Here is a 15,979-nt window from a genome sequence, read left to right on the forward strand (position 1 = left end):
CTTTGTTTGAATGTGTTTGACTTTTATTTGATTCAATAAGCTTTATAGAATGCATTTGACTTTCATTTAATTCAAATAGCTTTGTTTGAATTTGTTTGACATTGATTGGATTTAATTAGCTTTGTTTGAATGTGTTTGACTATTATTTGATTTAATTAGATTTTTTTAGATGTTTTTGACTTTCATTTGATTCAATTAGCTTTGTTAAATGCATTTGACTTTTATTTGATTCAAAAAGCTTTGTTTGAATGTGTTTGACTTTCATTTGTTTCAATTAGCTCTGTTTGAATGTGTTTGAATTTCATTTGATTCTATTAGGTTTGTTTGAATGTGTTTAACTTTCATTTGATTCAATTAGCTTTGTAGATTGCATTTTACTTTCATTTAGTTCAAATAGCTTTGTTTGAATGTGTTTAACTTTCATTTGATTTAATTAGCTTTTTTTTAATGTGTTTGACTTTCATTTGATTTAATTAGATTTTTTTTAGATTTTTTTTACTTTTATTTTATTCAATTATCTTTGTTGAATGCATTTTGAATTTCATTTGATTCAAAAAGCTCTGTTTGAATGTGTTTGACTTACATTTGATTAAATTAGCTTTGTTTTAATGTGTTGGACTTTCATTTGATTCAATTGGCTTTGTAGATTGCATTTGACCTTCATTTGATTCAAAAAGCTCTTTTTAAATGTGTTTGACTTTCATTTGATTCAATTAGCTCTGTTTGAATGTGTTTGACTTTCATTTGATTCAATTAGATTTGTTTGAATGTGTTTGACTTTCGTTTGATTCAATTGGCTTTGTTGGAATGTTTTTGACTTTCATTTGATTGATTTAGCTTTGTAGAAAGCATTTGACTTTTATTTGATTCAAATAGCTTTGTTTGAATGTGTTTGACTTTCATTTGATTTATATGGGTTTTTTTAGATGTTTTTGACTTTCATTTGATTCAATTAGCTTTGTTGAATGCATTTGACTTTCATTTGATTCAAAAAGCTCTGTTTAAATGTGTTTGACTTACATTTGATTCAATTAGCTTTGTTTGAATTTGTTTGACTTTCATTTGATTAAATTAGCTTTGTAGATTGCATTTGACCTTTATTTGATTCAAAAAGCTCTTTTTGAATGTGTTTGACTTTCATTTTATTCAATTAGCTCTGTTTGAATGTGTTTAACTGTCATTTTATTCAATTAGCTCTGTTTGAATGTGTTTGACTTTCATTTGATTCAATTAGGTTTGTTTGAATGTGTTTTACTTTCATTTGATTCAATTAGTTTTGTTTGAATGTGTTTAACTTTCATTTGATTCAATAAGCTTTATATAATGCATTTTACTTTCATTTGATTCAAATAGTTTTGTTTGAATATGTTTGACCTTTTATTGATTTAATTTGAATTTTTTAGATGTTTTTACTTTCATTTGAGTCAATTAGATTTGTAGAATGCATTTGACTTTCATTTGATTCAAATAGCTTTCTCTGAATATGTTTGACTTTCATTTGATTTAATTAGATTTTTATAGATGTTTTTGACTTTAATTTGATTCAATTAGCTTTGTTGAATGCATTTGACTTTCATTTGGTTCAAAAAGCTCTGCTTGAATGTGTCTGACTTACATTTGATTCAATTAGCTTTGTTTGAATGTGTTTGACTTTCATTTGATTCAATTAGCTTTGTAGAATGCATTTGACTTTCATTTAATTCAACTAGCTTTGTTTGAATGTGTTTGACTTTTATTTGATTTGATTAGATTTTTTTAGATGTTTTTTACTTTCATTTGATTCAATTAGCTTTGTTAAATGCATTTGACTTTCATTTGATTCAAAAAGCTTTGTTTGAATGTGTTTGACTTTCATTTGTTTCAATTAGCTCTGTTTGAATGTGTTGGAATTTCATTTGATTCTATTTGGTTTGTTTGAATGTGTTTAACTTTCATTTGATTCAATTAGCTTTGTAGATTGCATTTTACTTTCATTTAGTTCAAATAGCTTTGTTTGAATTTGTTTGACTTTCATTTGATTTAATTAGCTTTTTTTTAATGTGTTTGACTTTCATTTGATTTAATTAGATTTTTTAGATGTTTTTGACTTTTATTTGATTCAATTAGCTTTGTTGAATGCATTTGACTTTCATTTGATTCAAAAAGCTTTATTTGAATGTGTTTGACTTTCATTGGATTCAATTGGCTTTGTTCGAATGTTTTTTTACTTCCATTTGATTCAATTAGCTTTGTAGAATGCATTTGACTTTCATTTGATTCATATAGCTTTGTTTGAATGTGTTTGACTTTCATTTGATTTAATTAGGTTTTTTAGATGTTTTTGACTTTCATTTGATTCAATTAGTTTTTTTTGAATGTGTTTGACTTTCATTTGATTTGATTAGCTTTACAGATTGCATTTGACCTTCATTTGATTCAAAAAGCTCTTTTTGAATGTGTTTGACTTTCATTTGATTCAATTAGCTCTATTTGAATGTCTTTGACTTTCATTTGATTCTATTAGGTTTGTTTGAATGTGTTTTACTTTCATTTGATGCAATTAGCTTTGTTTGAATGCGTTTGACTTTCATTTGATTCAATTAGCTTTATAGAATGCATTTGACGTTCATTTGATTCAAATAGTTTTGTTTAAATGTGTTTGACCTTTTATTGATTTAATTTGAATTTTTTAGATGTTTTTTACTTTCATTTGATTCAATTAGATTTGTAGAATGCATTTATCTTTCATTTGATTCAAATAGCTTTTTCTGAATGTGTTTAACTTTCATTTGATTTAATTAGATTTTTTTAGATGTTTTTCATTTTCATTTTATTCAATTAGCTTTGTTGAATGCATTTGAATTTCATTTAATTCAAAAAGCTCTGTTTGAATGTGTTTGACTTACATTTGATTCAATTAGCTTTGTTTTAATGTGTTTGACTTTCATTTGATTCAATTGGCTTTGTAGATTTCATTTGACCTTCATTTGATTCAAAAAGCTCTTTTTGAATGTGTTTGACTTTCATTTGATTCAATTAGCTCTGTTTGAATGTGTTTGACTTTCATTTGATTCAATTAGATTTGTTTGAATGTGTTTGACTTTCGTTTGATTCAATTGGCTTTGTTGGAATGTTTTTGACTTTCATTTGATTGATTAAGCTTTGTAGAAAGCATTTGACTTTTATTTGATTCAAATAGCTTTGTTTGAATGTGTTTGACTTTCATTTGATTTAATTAGGTTTTTTTTAGATGTTTTTGACTTTCATTTGATTCAATTAGCTTTGTTGAATGCATTTGACTTTCATTTGATTCAAAAAGCTCTGTTTAAATGTGTTTGACTTACATTTGATTCAATTAGCTTTGTTTGAATTTGTTTGACTTTCATTTGATTAAATTAGCTTTGTAGATTGCATTTGACCTTTATTTGATTCAAAAAGCTCTTTTTGAATGTGTTTGACTTTCATTTTATTCAATTAGCTCTGTTTGAATGTGTTTGACTTTCATTTGATTCAATTAGGTTTGTTTGAATGTGTTTTACTTTCATTTGATTCAATTAGTTTTGTTTGAATGTGTTTGACTTTCATTTGATTCAATAAGCTTTATAGAATGCATTTTACTTTCAGTTGATTCAAATAGTTTTGTTTGAATATGTTTGACCTTTTATTGATTTAGTTTGAATTTTTTAGATGTTTTTTACTTTCATTTGAGTCAATTAGATTTGTAGAATGCATTTGACTTTCATTTGATTCAAATAGCTTTCTCTGAATATGTTTGACTTTCATTTGATTTAATTAGATTTTTTTAGATGTTTTTGACTTTCATTTGATTCAATTAGCTTTGTTGAATGCATTTGACTTTCATTTGATTCAAAAAGCTCTGCTTGAATGTGTCTGACTTACATTTGATTTAATTAGCTTTGTTTGAATGTGTTTGACTTTCATTTGATTCAATTAGCTTTGTTAAATGCATTTGACTTTCATTTGATTCAAAAAGCTCTGTTTGAATGTGTTTGACTTTCATTTGTATCAATTAGCTCTGTTTGAATGTGTTTGACTTTCATTTGATTCTATCTACAAAGCCAATTGCATCAAATGAAAGTCAAACACATTCAAACAAACCTAATTAAATCAAATGAAAGTCAAACACATTCAAACAAAGCTAATTGAATCAAATGAAAGTCAAACACATTCAAACAAAGCTGATTAGATCGAATGTAAGTCAAACACATTCAAACAGAGATTTTTGAATCAAATGAAAGTCAAACACATTCAAACAAAGCTGATTAGATCAAATGTAAGTCAAACACATTCAAACAGAGATTTTTGAATCAAATGAAAGTCAAACACATTCAACAAAGCTATTTGAGTTAAATGAAAGTCAAATGCAATCTACAAAGCTAATTGAATCAAATGAAAGTTAAACACATTCAAACAAACCTAACAGAATCAAATGTAAGTCAAATACATTCAAACAGAGCTTTTTGAATCAAATGAAAGTCAAATGCATTCAACAAAGCTCATTGAATCAAATGAAAGTCAAAAACATCTAAAAAAATCTAATTAAATCAAATGAAAGTCAAACACATTCAGACAAAGCTATTTGAATCAAATGAAAGTAAAAAACATCTAAAAAACCTAATTAAATCAAATGAAAGTCAAACACATTCAAACAAAGCTATTTAAATCAAATAAAAGTCAAATGCATTCAAACAAAGCTATTGAAAGTCAAATGCTTTCTACAAAGCCAATTGAATCAAATGAAAGTCAAACACATTCAAACAAACCTAATTAAATCAAATGAAAGTCAAACACATTCAAACAAATCTAATTGAATCAAATGAAAGTCAAATGCATTCTACAAAGCTTATTGAATCAAATGAAAGTAAAAAACATTCGAACAAAGCCAAATGAATCAAATGAAAGTCAAACACATTCAAACTAAACTATTTGAATCAAATGAAAGTCAAATGCATTCTACAAAGCTAATTGAATCAAATGAAAGTCAAAAACATTCCAACAAAGCCAATTGAAACAAATGAAAGTCAAACACATTCAAACAAATCTAATTGAATCAAATGAAAGTCAAACACATTCAAACAGACCTAATTGAATCAAATGAAAGTCAAACACATTCAAAAAGAGCTTTTTGAATCAAATGACGGTCAAATGCAATCTACAAAGCTAATTGAATCAAATGAAAGTCAAACACATTGAAACAAAGCTAATAGGATCAAATGTAAGTCAAACACATTTAAACAGAGCATTTTGAGTCAATTGAAAGTCAAATTTATTCAACAAAGCTAATTGAATCAAATTGACCAAAGTGGTCAAGGTTCGAATATTCCAGTCCAAGAGTTGAACGTTAGGGAATTGATTTTGTCCAAGTCTTTCTTCGATGCTACTCCTATGGATTTTTGCATGCACGGTCCATATATTTCCACAAATGGTTGCACCATATTGAGCGTGACTAATTACCTCAATAATGGGGGAATGTAGGCTGATTTAATGCATACTTTAAGGAGAGTTTCAAGCTGGTTTAATTTCGTAATAAAGGAGCTTGAATGAAGGCTTAATTGGGAGGTTACAAAGGCGCATTTCAAGGCTACTTTGAAGGAAGAATTTGAACAGCAGTTTGGAGTCAATTTGCTGAACGTTCTTCCCTTATTTTTAGCTATGTTTCCCTTGTGATAAGCTTTCTTAATTAGAGTAATAATTAGTTGTAATGGGGATTAGGTTGGACGGTTATGAGCCAAATAATCTACCCTTATTTTCAGCTATGTTATTTCTGATTTGTTGTTTGCTTTAGCTAAGTGTAGTGGCAATTAAATGATGTACTAAAAGCTATAAATATGATCCAAAGTGGACATCTAATGAACCTGTTGCTTTAGTCTTAGAGACTCTTGGGTTTTTTCCATTCACAAAGAAGGGTGAAATTCTATGCTGCATTTCATGGGAAGATTGAAGATTGGTACACGGTTGGCTAGCATCACATTTTGGACGCATTTCATGACTATTTTGGGCGTGTGGATCCTAGGCCATTTACTATCTATTATTAACTTATGTGCTAGTTAATGTTGCTGAAATAATGCCAAGAATCTAGCTCTTGGCCGGTTGTAATGGGGGGGTTATCAATAGGCTTTATTATGCTTTCAATACTTAGCTTAAATCAAGGCTTAAATCAAGGAGGAAACCATTGGCTGTTGGCCTTTCATTCTTGGACGGTTTCCTTGGCTTTTGGTGTGCTTTTGCTGCTCCTTTCCTCTATAAAAGGGAGAGCAAAACAGAAATTAAGAGGCAGTTTTGAGATTTGATAAAAAACCTTGTGTTTATAGCATTTTAACTTAGAGTTTGTCTCAAGTTCAAGTGTTCCCTTATTGCTTTGAGTGAGTCTTGAGTGATAAGCTTAGGAGAGATTGAGTGAGTCTTATCTCTGGCCTAAAACCCCAAAACTTTGAGTGTGTCCTTGAGTTTTGGCCCTTTTATCTTGTTCCATGATATTTGAGTATTCTAACTATAAGTATTTTTAAATCCATCAACCCATATTCGCGAGGGGGTATTTAGATTTACATCATCTGGTATCAGAGCCTAGTTAAGGGTTTTCTTAAAGAAAATCGAGTTTGAAGGCGTTTGGAGCAAAACGGCAGAATTCAATCAGTTTGGAGTTGCGGTTTGAGAAGGATATATCTCCTTCGTTTTCTGTCCAAATCGAGTTATTTCTTTTTTGAATCTGGATATTTTTTTCGTCGATTACTCACAAAAATTTTCAGATATTTTGGAATCTTTCTGCTAATAAACTGGGCAGGTTTTTCGCAGCAGCGCAGAAAAGAGGCAAAACCGGGAAGGCAGAATTCAATTGAAGATTTCTCCCTCATACGAAAAGCTTTTGAGGAATTTCTTTTTCGCAAATTGGTTGTTTTGATATGAATATTCTGAATTTGTAAGCCTTTGAGAGTCTAGAGGCAATTTTCGTTTTTCATTTTGTCTCTAATTTCGGCAGTTTTCATTGTACTTGTAATATCCAAGCAAAAATAGTGGAAATCATGTCTAGTGAGGAGCTTGCTAGAATGTTGCAAGTAATCACTGAAAAATTGGAGAATTTGGAGAAAAAAACAGAAGAGAGTGAAGTCTCTAGGGCACTACAAGATACTAGGATGGATGCCATATCTGATATGCTCCTTAAAGCCACTAGGAAAATAAATGAATTAGAGGAGGAGGATGAAAATAGTGGTAACAATTTTAGACAATTTGATGAAGATAGGGGTCTAAAAATTGATATGCATGAATTTGATGGAGGGCATGATTGTGAGGCTTTCTTAGATTGGGTTAGGCAAATTGAAACCGTTTTTGATTACAAGGGGTATGATGATAGGAAACGGTTCAAGTTGGCTGTCCTTAAACTCACTAAACTAGCTGCATTGTGGTATGAAAACCTCAAGTCAAATAGAAGAAGAGAAGGGAAAGATAAGATAGACTCGTGGGAAAAATTAAAAAAGAAAATGAGGGAAAAATGGGTAAGTAAAGAGTATGAACAAGATCAATACTTAAAATTAACCCACCTATCACAAGAAAACATGAGTGTGGAGGATTACATAAAAGAATTTGAAAGGTTAGGCTTGACTTGCGACTAGCAAGAAAAGGAGGCTTACAAAATTGCTAGATTTGTCAAGGGGTTGACCAAAGAAATTAATAGGAAAGTGGAAGTTACTCATTATGCCACTTTTAGTGATGTATGCAAACTAGCTTTGAAGTATGAGTCTCAACTTAAAGAAGAAAGGGAGAAAGAGAAGCCCAAAACTTCTTCTTTCAAGAATACTTCGAAATTTACTCCTTTCAACTCTAAAGGGAGTACTTTTCAAAGTAAAACCTTTTCACCTAGCTCATCAAAAGGGAAAGAAAAACAAGTAGTTTCCCCTAGTGAGCTTTCAACTAGGAGAAAATGCTTCAAGTGTCATGGGAGAGGACATATTGCATCGGAATGTCCTAGTAAGAGTGTGTTAACAGCCTCTCAATGTGCTCTCATGGATGAGGAAGAAAAGGTCTATAACTTTGTGGCTCATGAGGAGGGTTGCGAGTTTGATGAAGAGTATGAGGAAGAGATTCAACCCGAAGATGAGTTCAACATGATGGTGGTTCGTAGAATCTTGTATAATGAACCCGAAATTGATCTTAAACAACGAAACAACTTGTTCCACACTAGATGCAAGATAGGAGAGAAGACTTGCAATGTGATTGTTGATAGTGGTGCCCAAACAGATGTTGTTTCATCCGAGGCTGTGAGTAAATTGAAGCTACCCACTAGAGACCATGGTGAACCTTACAAGCTCAATTGGTTGAATGATGGCACAAGCATTAGAGTCAAGAAGCAAGCATTGGTGTCTTATTCCATTGGAGGGTTCGAAGATGAGCGTTGGTGTGATATTCTTCCTATGGATGCGTGTCATTTGTTGCTTGGAAGACCGTGGCAGTTTGATCATGATTCGGAGCATAAAGGGAAAACTAATGTGTATATTGTAACTACCAAAAATGGTAGAAAAGTTAAGTTAGTGCCTTTACCTCCTAAAGTTGCTAAGAAAGAAAAAGAGAAAAGCAACTATCTTGTAACTTGTAATGAATATGAACGAATAATGAAAGAAATGGGGGGAGGGTATGCTTTGGTGGTAAGGACCAAAGATGATTATGGTACTACTTGTATTAACTCATCCATGCTAAATGAGTTATTAGAAGAGTACCAAGATGTGTTCCCCAATGACTTGCCCAAAGGCCTACCTCCAATTAGAGGCATTGAGCACGCCATTGACTTAATTCCAGGAGCACCTTTGCCCAACAAGGCTGCCTATAGGTGTAATCCGGAAGAGAGTAAGGAACTTGAAAAGCAAGTGAATGAATTACTTGAGAGAGGTTATGGGAGAGAAAGCCTTAGTCCTTGCGCGGTTCCAGCCCTCTTAGTACCAAAAAAAGATGGTACTTGGAGAATGTGTGTTGATAGTTGTTCCATTAACAATATAACGGTCAAATACCGTTTTCCTATGCCTCGATTGCAAGATATGTTAGATGAGTTGAGTGGTGCCTTAGTCTTTTCCAAAATAGATTTAAGGAGTGGGTACCATCAAATGAGAATTCGAGAGGGGGATGAGTGGAAGACGACTTTCAAAACAAAACAAGGGTTGTATGAGTGGTTAGTGATGCCATTTGGGCTTTGCAACGCCCCAAGCTCCTTCATGAGATTGATGAATGAAGTTCTCCGTCCTTTTCTTAATGATTTTGTTGTTGTTTACTTAGATGACATTCTTTTGTATAGTAAAAACAATGATGATCATGTAATTCATTTGAGGAGATTGTTTGAAAAATTGAGGGAGGTGAAGTTGTATGGTAAGCTTGAAAAATGTGTATTCATGACTCCTAGTGTTGTATTCTTAGGATACATTGTAACAGGAGAGGGGGTTCATGTAGATCCGGAGAAGGTAAAAGCGCGTTGCTCTACTTGTCAAAGGGCAAAGATAGTGTTTCACAAAGGTCTTTACAAGCCATTGCCAATTCCGGAGAGACCTTGGGAAGACATAAGCATGGATTTCATTGTGGCTTTACCTAGAACTCAAAGAGGTAAGGACTCAATCATGGTGGTAGTTGATCGTTTTTCAAAAATGGCTCACTTTGTCCCTTGTCATAAAACCGAGGATGCTACGAAGGTGGCGAAATTATATTTTGATGGGGTTGTTCGTTTCCATGGAATCCCACGCACCATTGTTTCAGATCGAGATACAAAGTTCCAAAGTCATTTTTGGAAGTCCTTGTGGCGTCTTATGGGAACCAAGTTGCTGTTTTCTACCTCACATCACCCCCAAACCGATGGCCAAACCGAGGTGGTGAATAGGGTACTAGGTTCTTTTCTTAGGACCTTGGTTAGTAAGAGCACCAAAGATTGGGATGTCAAACTCGCTCATGCCGAGTTTTCTTACAATAGAACTCCTAGCGCTACTACAAAGTATTCTCCTTTTGAAGTAGTCTATGGTTCTAATCCTTATGTTCCAATTGATCTCATAGCGTTGCCTCGAGAGAAGTTCGTGCATGGAGGTGCCAAGGAACAAGCCGAGTTCATGGTGAGAATCCACAAGGAAGTAAGGAAGAACATCGAGAAGGCTAATGAAATCTATAAGAAGCAAGCCAACAAGAGAGTCAAAAACGTGAGAAGTTTTGAAGTTGGTGACTTAGTGTGGATCTACATGAGGAAGGAAAGGTTTCCCAATCAAAGGAAGAACAAGCTCATGCCACGAGCCGAGGGTCCATTTGAGATAGTGGAAAAGATCAATGACAACGCCTACAAGGTAGATTTGGGAAGAAAGTATGGCGTCTCAAGCACATTCAATGTGGGGGATCTAGCACCGTACTATAATGATGAAGAATTGAGGGCAATTCCCTTTGAAGAAGGGGAGGATGACCAAAGTGGTCAAGTTTCGAATATTCCAGTCCAAGAGTTGAACGTTAGGGAATTAATTTTGTCCAAGTCTTTCTTCGATGCTACTCCTATGGATTTTTGCATGCACGGTCCATATAATTCCTCAAATGGTTGCACCATATTGAGCGTGACTAATTACCTCAATAATGGGGGAATGTAGGCTGATTTAATGCATACTTTAAGGAGAGTTTCAAGCTGGTTTAATTTCGTAATAAAGGAGCTTGAATGAAGGCTTAATTGGGAGGTTACAAAGGCGCATTTCAAGGCTACTTTGAAGGAAGAATTTGAACAGCAGTTTGGAGTCAATTTGCTGAACGTTCTTCCCTTATTTTTAGCTATGTTTCCCTTGTGATAAGCTTTCTTAATTAGAGTAATAATTAGTTGTAATGGGGATTAGGTTGGACGGTTATGAGCCACTTAATCTACCCTTATTTTCAGCTTTGTTATTTCTGATTTGTTGTTTGCTTTAGCTAAGTGTAGTGGCAATTAAATGATGTACTAAAAGCTATAAATAGCATGATAATGATCAATGAAAGGTACTTAGAAAATTTGCAAAAAACACACGAGTGTATGATCTAAATTTGACTTGTGCTAGTCAGGTTTATCTTCCAAATTTGAGAGTTACCTCAATTTGATGAGTTTGTGTTTTAGTGAGAGTTCCTAAGACTTAAACTGGTAGTTGTCGAATAGGTGAGAGTTCCCTAATCACTACTACGCCCAAACAAGTGAGTGAGTGTTCCTCATTGTTATATCCTCAAGGTTAAGGGTGAGAGTTCCCCTAATCCTTCTTAGTTACTCCACATTGATACTTCATAATTAAATTAAGCACAACACGCATTCCAGACCGTTTGTAAACAAGTTTCTCACCTTGCTTACACATCACAAATGAAAGTAAAAAATATCTAAAAAAACCCTAATTAAATCAAATGAAAGTTAAACACATTCAAACAAAGCTATTTAAATCAAATAAAAGTCAAATGCATTCAAACAAAGCAATTGAAAGTCAAATGCTTTCTACAAAGCCAATTGAATCAAATGAAAGTCAAACACATTTCAAACAAACCTAATTAAATCAAATGAAAGTCAAACACATTCAAACAAAGCTAATTGAATCAAATGAAAGTCAAACACATTCAAACAAAGCTGATTAGATCAAATGTAAGTCAAACACATTCAAACAGAGCTTTTTGAATCAAATTAAAGTCAAATGCATTCAACAAAGCTAATTGAATCAAACGAAAGTCAAAAACATCTAAAAAAATCTAATTAAATCAAATGAAAGTCAAACACATTCAGACAAAGCTATTTGAATCAAATGAAATTCAAATGCATTCTACAAATCTAATTGAATCAAATGAAAGTAAAAACATCTAAAAAATTCAAATTAAATCAATAAAAGGTCAAACACATTCAAACAAAACTATTTGAATCAAATGAAAGTCAAACGCGCCGACTCCCTAGCTCCGCCTTGGACCCACCTTGACATTGGTCAGGCGCGTGCACCACCGTGGTGGCGCGTGCAAAGAGTTTCGGCGACAGAACGAAAAGCATGATTTTCTTTACTTAGTTTTTTCTAGAGTTTTTGCTTGCAAGTTTTTACCTTTCACTTGAAAGGGTTTTTCTTGGTTTAAGCAATTAGGAATCTTCTTAATTTCTGTTATTTTATTTTAAAATAATTTCTAAGTCAATTAGGAATTGTTTTAAGAAGTTTTAGGTTAATTAGAACTAGTCTTATTACTAGTTTCCTAGTTCCATTAGAATTGGTTTTCCTATTCTATCTAGGATACTTTGGGATCAAGGCTAGGGTTTTTTCTAGTTTGAATAGACTTAGGAATAGTTAGTTTTAGTCTATATATAAGGGATATTTCGTGGCTTTGTACACAACAACAAAAACCAAAAAATTCAATACAAGTTTATTGTTTGTTTTGCTTAATTGCTTACAAATTTTTTTGCTAGTTTTCAATTCAAGGAGTTGTTTTGATAATTAGAACGTTCAATTCTTAGTTCTAGGAGTAGTCTAAGTTTTGTTCATCAAAGTACTTAGTTCCAGGAGTAGTCTAGGTAATTTGAGAGGCGTTGAATTCGTTCCAGGAGTGGTCGTTTTCGAAGTCATATCCGGTTTGTTATCTTTAAGTTGTTCGATTTTCTAACGAAATTCGAAGGGCTTGTGTTACTTGTGTGATTTTCGATTCTTTATTAAGTTAAGGGGTTTAAATCTACATCATTTTGTTTGAATGTGTTTGACTTTCATTTGATTTAATTAGCTTTGTAGATTGCATTTGACCTTCATTTGATTCAAAAAGCTCTTTTTGAATGTGTTTAACTTTCATTTGATTCAATTAGATCTGTTTGAATGTGTTTGAATTTCATTTGATTCAATTAGACTTGTTTGAATGTGTTTTACTTTCATTTGATTCAATTAGCTTTGTTTGGATGTGTTTGACTTTAATTTGATTCAATTAACTTTATTGAATGCATTTGACTTTCACTTGATTCAAATAGTTTTGTTTGAATGTGTTTGACCTTTTATTGATTTAATTTGAATTTTTTAGATGTTTTTTACTTTCATTTGAGTCAATTAGATTTGTAGAATGCATTTGACTTTCATTTGATTCAAATAGCTTTGTCTGAATGTGTTTGACTTTCATTTGATTTAATTAGATTTTTTTAGATGTTTTTGACTTTCGTTTGATTCAATTAGCTTTGTTGAATGCATTTGACTTTCATTTGATTCAAAAAGCTCTGTTTGAATGTGTTTGACTTACATTTGATTCAATTAGCTTTGTTTGAATGTGTTTGACTTTCATTTGATTCAATTAGCTTTCTTAAATGCATTTGACCTTCATTTGATTCAAAAAGCTCTTTTTGAATTTGTTTGACTTTCATTTGATTCAATTGGCTTTGTAGAAAGCATTTGACTTTCAATAGCTTTGTTTGAATGCATTTGACTTGGTTTAGATTTAAATAGCTTTGCTTGAATGTGTTTGACTTTCATTTGATTTAATTAGGATTTTTTTAGATGTTTTTTACTTTCATTTGATTCAATTAGCTTTGTTGAATGCATTTGACTTTCATTTAATTTAAAAAGCTCTGTTTGAATGTGTTTGACTTACATTTGATTCAATTAGCTTTGTTTGGATGTGTTTGACTTTCATTTGATTCAATTAGCTCTGTTTGAATATCTTTGACTTTCATTTGATTCAATTAGGTTTGTTTGAATGTGTTTTACTTTCATTTGATTCAATTAGCTTTGTTTGAATGTGTTTGACTTTCATTTGATTCAATTAGCTTTGTTTGAATGTGTTTGACTTTCATTTGATTCAATTAGCTTTGTAGATTGCCTTTGACTTTCATTTGATTCAAATAGTTTTGTTTGAAAGTGTTTGACCTTTTATTGATTTAATTTGAATTTTTTAGATGTTTTTACTTTCATTTGATTCAATTAGTTTTGTAGAATGCATTTGAATTTCATTTGATTCAAATAGCTTTTTCTGAATGTGTTTGACTTTCATTTGATTTAATTAGGTTTTTTTAGAGGTTTTTGACTTTCGTTTGATTCAATTAGCTTTGTTGAATGCATTTGACTTTAATTTGATTCAAAAAGCTTTGTTTGAATGTGTTTGACTTACATTTGATCTAATCAGCTTTGTTTGAATGTGTTTGACTTTCATTTGATTCAATTACCTTTGTTTGAATGTGTTTGACTTTCATTTGATTTAATTAGGTTTGTTTGAATGTGTTTGACTTTCATTTGATTCAATTGGCTTTGTAGAAAGCATTTGACTTTCAATAGCTTTGTTTGAATGCATTTGACTTTTATTTGATTTAAATAGCTTTGCTTGAATGTGTTTGACTTTCATTTGATTTAATTAGGTTTTTTAGATGTTTTTTACTTTCATTTGATTCAATTAGCTTTGTTGAATGCATTTGACTTTCAATTGATTCAAAATGCTCTGTTTGAATGTGTTTGACTTACATTTGATCCAATTAGCTTTGTTTCAATGTGTTTGACTTTCATTTGGTTCAATTAGCTTTGTAGATTGCATTTGACCTTCATTTGATTCAAAAAGCTCTTTTTGAATATGTTTGACTTTCATTTGATTCAATTAGGTCTGTTTGAATGTGTTTGACTTTAATTTGATTCAATTAGGTTTGTTTGAATGTGTTTGACTTTCATTTGATTCAATTGGCTTTGTTGGAATGTTTTTTACTTTCATTTGATTCAATTAGCTTTGTTTGAATGCATTTGACTTTCATTTGATTCAAATAGTTTAGTTTGAATGTGTTTGACTTTCATTGGATTCATTTGGCTTTGTTCGAATGTTTTTTACTTTCATTTGATTCAATAAGCTTTGTAGAATGCATTTGACTTTCATTAGATTCCAATAGCTTTGTTTGAATGTGTTTGACTTTCATTTGATTTAATTAGGTTTTTTTAGATGTTTTTGACTTTCATTTGATTCATTTAGTTTTGTGATGTGAATCAAGAGGCTAATTCTTTTGAAGGGTCGAAGACACTTGTAGAAGGTCCAAATAGCTTCATTATGGGCTGCCCAAACAAGAAAATAAACAAGATAATAAACAAGGAAAGATCCAATAGCTTAAATTGGAAAGAAACAAGCACGAATTACAAAGAAGAAGAAATTGCGAAGTTCACTTCCGACGAGCACACATGCTGCCACGCGCCGACTCCTGGCCCACGCGCCGACTCCCTAGCTCCGCCTTGGACCCACCTTGACATTGATCAGGCGCGTGCACCACCTTGGTGGCGCGTGCAAAGAGTTTCGGCGACAGAACGAAAAGCATGATTTTCTTTACTTAGTTTTTTCTAGAGTTTTTGCTTGCAAGTTTTTACCTTTCACTTGAAAGGGTTTTTCTTGGTTTAAGCAATTAGGAATCTTCTTAATTTCTGTTATTTTATTTTAAAATAATTTCTAAGTCAATTCGGAATTGTTTTAAGAAGTTTTAGGTTAATTAGAACTAGTCTTATTACTAGTTTCCTAGTTCCATTAGAATTGGTTTTCCTATTCTATCTAGGATACTTTGGGATCAAGGCTAGGGTTTTTTCTAGTTTGAATAGACTTAGGAATAGTTAGTTTTAGTCTATAAATAAGGGATTTTTCGTGGCTTTGTACACAACAACAAAAACCAGAAAATTCAATACAAGTTTATTGTTTGTTTTGCTTAATTGCTTACAAATTCTTTTGCTAGTTTTAAATTCAAGGAGTTGTTTTGATAATTAGAACGTTCAATTATTAGTTCTAGGAGTAGTCTAAGTTTTGTTCATCAAAGTACTTAGTTCCAGGAGTGGTCTAGGTAATTTGAGAGGCGTTGAATTCGTTCCATGAGTGGTCGTTTTCAAAGTCATATCCGGTTTGTTATCTTTAAGTTGTTCGATTTTCTAACGAAATTCGAAGGGCATGTGTTACTTGTGTGATTTTAGATTCTTTATTAAGTTAAGGGGTTTAAATCCAAATCATTTTGTTTGAATGTAATTGACTTTCATTTGATTTAATTAGCTTTGTAGATTGCATTTGACCTTCATTT

Source organism: Chenopodium quinoa, unplaced genomic scaffold (genome assembly GCF_001683475.1).
Source record: "Chenopodium quinoa cultivar QQ74 unplaced genomic scaffold, ASM168347v1, whole genome shotgun sequence".
NCBI lineage: Eukaryota > Viridiplantae > Streptophyta > Magnoliopsida > Caryophyllales > Amaranthaceae > Chenopodium > Chenopodium quinoa.